Source organism: Scyliorhinus canicula, chromosome 3 (assembly GCF_902713615.1).
Source record: "Scyliorhinus canicula chromosome 3, sScyCan1.1, whole genome shotgun sequence".
In the NCBI taxonomy this organism is placed as follows: Eukaryota; Metazoa; Chordata; class Chondrichthyes; order Carcharhiniformes; family Scyliorhinidae; genus Scyliorhinus; species Scyliorhinus canicula.
Window position 1 is genome coordinate 157,805,034 of NC_052148.1, and position 6,000 is coordinate 157,811,033.

The following is a 6,000-nucleotide window of genomic DNA, read 5'->3' on the forward strand; positions in this document are numbered from 1 at the left end:
GTGGAAAGAGAGTACAGGAAGTGAGCAGAGAGAGAACAGGGAGAGAGAGAATGGCATGAGTACAGAGCGGAGAGCGAGATCGGAGAGAGAGAGCACAGGGAGCAAACAGATAGAGCGCAGGGAGAGAGCACAGGAAAGAGTGAAGAGTAAGCACAGGGGAAGAGGGGCAGCATGGTAGTACAAGTGGCTTCACAGCGCCGGGGTCCCAGGTTTGATTCCCCGCTGGGTCACTGACTGTGCGGAGTTTGCACGTTCTCCCCGTGTCTGTGTGAGTTTCCTCCGGGTGCTGCGGTTTCCTCCCACATTCCAAAGACCAACAGGTTAGGTGGATTGGCCATGATAAATTGCCCTTGGTGACCAAAAATGGTTAGGTGGGGTTAATGGGTTACGGGAATAGGGTGGAAGTGAGGGTTAAATGGGTCGGTGCAGACTCGATGGGCCGAATGGCCTCTTTCTGCACTGTACAGACAATGGTATGAGAAGAGAGCGCAGAGCAGCATGGGGAGCGAGTGCAGCACGGGGGAGCGAGTGCAGCATGGGGAGCGGGTGCAGCATGGGGAGCGGGTGCAGCATGGGGAGCGAGTGCAACATGGGGAGCGAGTGCAGCATGGGGAGCGAGTGCAGCATGGGGAGCGAGTGCAACATGGGGAGCGAGTGCAGCATGGGGAGCGAGTGCAGCATGGGGAGCGAGTGCAGCATGGGGAGCATGCAGCATGGGGAGCGAGGGCAGCATGGGGAGAGAGTGCAACATGGGGAGCGAGTGCAACATGGGGAGCGAGTGCAGCATGGGGAGCGAGTGCAGCATGGGGAGCGGGTCCAAAATGGGAGCGAGTGCAGCATGGGGAGCGAGTGCAGCAAGGGGAGCGAGTGCAGCATGGGGAGCGAGTGCAGCTTGGGGAGCGAGTGCAGCTTGGGGAGCGAGTGCAGCATGGGGAGCGATTGCAGCATGGGGAGCGAGTGCAGCATGGGGAGCGAGTGCAGCATGGGAGCGTGTGCAGCACGGGGAGAGTACAGCACGGGGAGAGTACAGCACGGGGAGAGTACAGCACGGGGAGAGTACAGCACGGGGAGAGTACAGCACGGGGAGAGTACAGCACGGGGAGAGTACAGCACGGGGAGAGTACAGCACGGGGAGAGAACAGAACGGGGAGAGTACAGCACGGGGAGAGTACAGCACGGGGAGAGTACAGCACGGGGAGAGTACAGCACGGGGAGAGTACAGCACGGGGAGAGTACAGCACGGGGGAGTGCAGCATGGAGAGCGAGTGCAGCATGGGGAGCGAGTGCAGCATGGGGAGCGATTGCAGCATGGGGAGAGAGTGCAGCATAGGGAGTGAGTGCAGCATAGGGAGTGAGTGCAGCAGGGGGAGTGAGTGCAGCATGGGGAGTGAGTGCAGCATGGGGAGCGAGTGCAGCATGGGGAGCGAGTGCAATGTGGGGAGCGAGAGCAACATGGGGAGCGAGAGCAACATGTGGAGCGAGTGCAACATGGGGAGCGAGTGCAGCATGAGGAGAGATTGCAGAATGGGGAGAGTGCAGCATGGGGAGAGTACTGCACGGGGAGAGTACAGCATGGGGAGTGAGTGCAACATGGGGAGCGAGTGCAGCATGGGGGGAGTGCAGCATGGGGGGAGTGCAGCATGGGGAGTGAGTGCAACATGGGGAGCGAGTGCAGCATGGGGAGCGAGTGCAGCATGGGGAGCGAGTGCAGCATGGGGAGCGGGTGCAGCATGGGGAGCGAGTGCAGCATGGGGAGCGAGTGCAGCAGGGAGGAAAGAGTGCAGCATGGGGAGAGTGCAGCATGGCGAGAGTGCAGCATGGCGAGAGTGCAGCATGGGGAGAGAGTGCAGCATGGGGAGCGAGTGCAGCATGGGGAGCGAGTGCAGCATGGGGAGCGAGTGCAACATGGGGAGAGAGTGCAGCATGGGGAGCGAGTGCAGCATGGGGAGCGAGTGCAAAATGAGGAATGCGTGCAGCATGGGGGGAGTGCAGCATGGGGAGAGTACAGCATGGGGAGTGTACAGCATGGGGAGTGTACAGCATGGGGAGAGTACAGCATGGGGAGAGTACAGCATGAGTGGAGTACAGCATGAGGGGAGTACAGCATGAGGGGAGTGCAGCATGGGGAGCGAGTGCAGCATGGGGAGCGAGTGCCGCATCGGGAGCGAGTGCAGCATGGGGAGAGAGTGCAGCATGGGGAGCGAGTGCAAAATGAGGAATGAGTGCAGCATGGGGGGAGTGCAGCATGGTGAGCGAGTGCAGCATGGGGAGCGAGTGCAACATGGGGAGAGAGTGCAGCATGGGGAGCGAGTGCCGCATCGGGAGCGAGTGCAGCATGGGGAGAGAGTGCAGCATGGGGAGCGAGTGCAAAATGAGGAATGAGTGCAGCATGGGGGAGTGCAGCATGGGGGGAGTGCAGCATGGGGGGAGTGCAGCATGGGGAGAGTGCAGCATGGGGAGAGTGCAGCATGGGGAGAGTGCAGCATGGGGAGAGTGCAGCATGGGGAGAGTGCAGCATGGGGAGAGTGCAGCATGGGGAGCGAGTGCAACATGGGGGGAGTGCAGCATGGGGAGTGAGTGCAGCATGAAGAGTGAGTGCAGCATGGGGAGAGAGTGCCGCATGGGGAGCGCGTGCCGCATGGGGAGCGGGATCAGCATGGGGAGCGAGTGCAGCATGGGGAGAGAGTGCAGCATGGGGAGAGAGTACAGCATGGGGAGCGAGTGCAGCATGGGAGAGAGTGCAGCATGGGAAGCGAGTGCAGCACGGGGAGCGAGTGCAGCATGGGGAGCGAGTGCAGCATGGGAAGCGAGTGCAGCATGGGGAGCGAGTGCAGCATGGGGAGCGAGTGCAGCATGGGGAGCGAGTGCAGCATGGGGAGCGAGTGCAGCATGGGGGGAAGAGTGCAGCATGGGGGGAGTACAGCATGGGGAGAGTACAGCATGGGGAGTGTACAGCATGGGGAGTGTACAGCATGGGGAGAGTACAGCATGGGGAGAGTACAGCATGAGTGGAGTACAGCATGAGGGGAGTACAGCATGAGGGGAGTACAGCATGAGGGGAGTACAGCATGGGGAGAGTGCAGCATGGGGGAGTGCAGAATGGGGAGCGAGTGCAGCATGGGGAGAGAGTGCAGCACGGGGAGAGTACAGCACGGGGAGCGAGTGCAGCATGGGGAGCGGGTGCAGCATGGGGAGCGAGTACAGCACGGGGAGCGAAAGAAGCATGGGGAGCGAGTGCAGCATGGGGAGCGAGTGCAGCATGGGGAGCGAGTGCAGCATGGGGAGCGAGTGCATTATGGGCACCGAGTGCAGCATGGGGAGAGTACAGCATGGGGAGCGAGTGCAGCATGGGGAGCGAGTGCAGCATGGGGAGCGAGTGCAGCATGGGGAGCGAGTGCAGCATGGGGAGAGTACAGCATGGGGAGTGTACAGCATGGGGAGAGTACAGCATGTATAGAGTACAGCATGTATAGAGTACAGCATGTATAGAGTACAGCATGGATAGAGTACAGCATGGATAGAGTACAGCATGGATAGAGTACAGCATGGATAGAGTACAGCATGGGGAGAGTGCAGCATGGGGAGAGTGCAGCATGCGGAGAGTGCAGCATGGGGAGAGTGCAGCATGGGGAGAGTGCAGCATGGGGAGAGTGCAGCATGGGGAGAATGCAGCATGGGGAGAGTGCAGCATGGGGAGAGAGTGCAGCATGGGGAGAGAGTGCAGCATGGGGAGAGAGTGCAGCATGGGGAGAGAGTGCAGCATGGGGAGAGAGTGCAGCATGGGGAGCGAGTGCAACATGAGGAACGAGTGCAGCATGGGAAGCGAGTGCAACATGGGAAGCGAGTGCAACATGGGAAGCGAGTGCAACATGGGGAGCGAGTGCAGCATGGGGAGCGTGTGCAGCAGGGGGAGCGAGTGCAACATTGCGAGAGAGTGCAGCACGGAGGGAAGAGTGCAGCATGAGGAGAGTGCAGCATGGGGGGAGTGCAACATGGGGGGAGTGCAACATGGGGGGACTGCAGCACAGGGTGAGAGTACAGCACGGGGAGAGAGTACAGCACGGGGAGAAAGTACAGCACGGGGAGAGAGTACAGCACGGGGAGAGAGTACAGCACGGGGAGAGAGTACAGCACGGGGAGAGAGTACAGCACGGGGAAAGAGTACAGCACGGGGAGAGAGTACAGCACGGGGAGAGAGTACAGCACGGGGAGAGAGTACAGCACGGGGAGAGAGTACAGCACGGGGAGAGAGTACAGCACGGGGAGAGAGTACAGCACGGGGAGAGAGTACAGCACGGGGAGAGAGTACAGCACGGGGAGAGAGTACAGCACGGGGAGAGAGTACAGCACGGGGAGAGAGTACAGCACGGGGAGAGAGTACAGCACGGGGAGAGAGTACAGCACGGGGAGAGAGTACAGCACGGGGAGAGAGTACAGCACGGGGAGAGAGTACAGCACGGGGAGAGAGTACAGCACGGGGAGAGAGTACAGCACGGGGAGAGAGTAGAGCACGGGGAGCGAAAGCAGCATGGGGAGCGAGTGCAGCATGGGGAGAGTGCAGCATGGGGAGAGAGTGCAGCATGGGGAGAGAGTGCAGCATGGGGAGCGAATGCAACATGAGGAACGAGTGCAGCATGGGGAGCGAGTGCAACATGGGAAGCGAGTGCAACATGGGGAGCGAGTGCAACATGGGGAGCGAGTGCAACATGGGAAGCGAGTGCAACATGGGAAGCGAGTGCAACATGGGAAGCGAGTGCAACATGGGAAGCGAGTGCAACATGGGGAGCGAGTGCAACATGGGGAGCGAGTGCAACATGGGGAGCGAGTGCAACATGGGGAGCGAGTGCAGCATGGGAAGCGAGTGCAACATGGGAAGCGAGTGCAACATGGGAAGCGAGTGCAGCATGGGGAGAGTACAGCATGGATAGAGTACAGCATGGATAGAGTACAGCATGGGGAGAGTGCAGCATGGGGAGAGTACAGCATGGGGAGAGTACAGCATGGGGAGAGTACTGCATGTGGAGTGTGCAGCATGGGGAGCGAGTGCAGCATGGGGAGCGAGTGCAGCATGGGGGGAAGAGTGCAGCATGGGGGGAAGAGTGCAGCATGGGGAGAGTACAGCATGGGGAGAGTACAGCATGGGGAGTGTACAGCAAGGGGAGAGTACAGCATGGGGAGAGTACAGCATGAGGGGAGTACAGCATGAGGGGAGTACAGCATGGGGAGAGTGCAGCATGGGAAGAGTGCAGAATGGGGGAGTGCAGCATGGGGAGCGAGTGCAGCATGGGGAGAGAGTGCAGCACGGGGAGAGTACAGCACGGGGAGCGAGTGCAGCATGGGGAGCGGGTGCAGCATGGGGAGCGAGTGCAGCACTGGGAAAGAGTACAGCACGGGGAGCGAAAGCAGCATGGGGAGCGAGTGCAGCATGGGGAGCGAGTGCAGCATGGGGAGCGAGTGCAGCATGGGGAGCGAGTACAGCATGGGGAGCGAGTGCATTATGGGCACCGAGTGCAGCATGGGGAGAGTACAGCATGGGGAGCGAGTGCAGCATGGGGAGCGAGTGCAGCATGGGGAGCGAGTGCAGCATGGGGAGAGTAGAGCATGGGGAGTGTACAGCATGTATAGAGTACAGCATGTATAGAGTACAGCATGTATAGAGTACAGCATGGATAGAGTACAGCATGGATAGAGTACAGCATGGATAGAGTACAGCATGGATAGAGTACAGCATGGATAGAGTACAGCATGGATAGAGTACAGCATGGGGAGAGTGCAGCATGGGGAGAGTGCAGCATGGGGAGAGTGCAGCATGGGGAGAGTGCAGCATGGGGAGAGTGCAGCATGGGGAGAGTGCAGCATGGGGAGAGTGCAGCATGGGGAGAGTGCAGCATGGGGAGAATGCAGCATGGGTAGAGTGCAGCATGGGGAGAGAGTGCAGCATGGGGAGAGAGTGCAGCATGGGGAGAGAGTGCAGCATGGGGAGCGAGTGCAACATGGGAA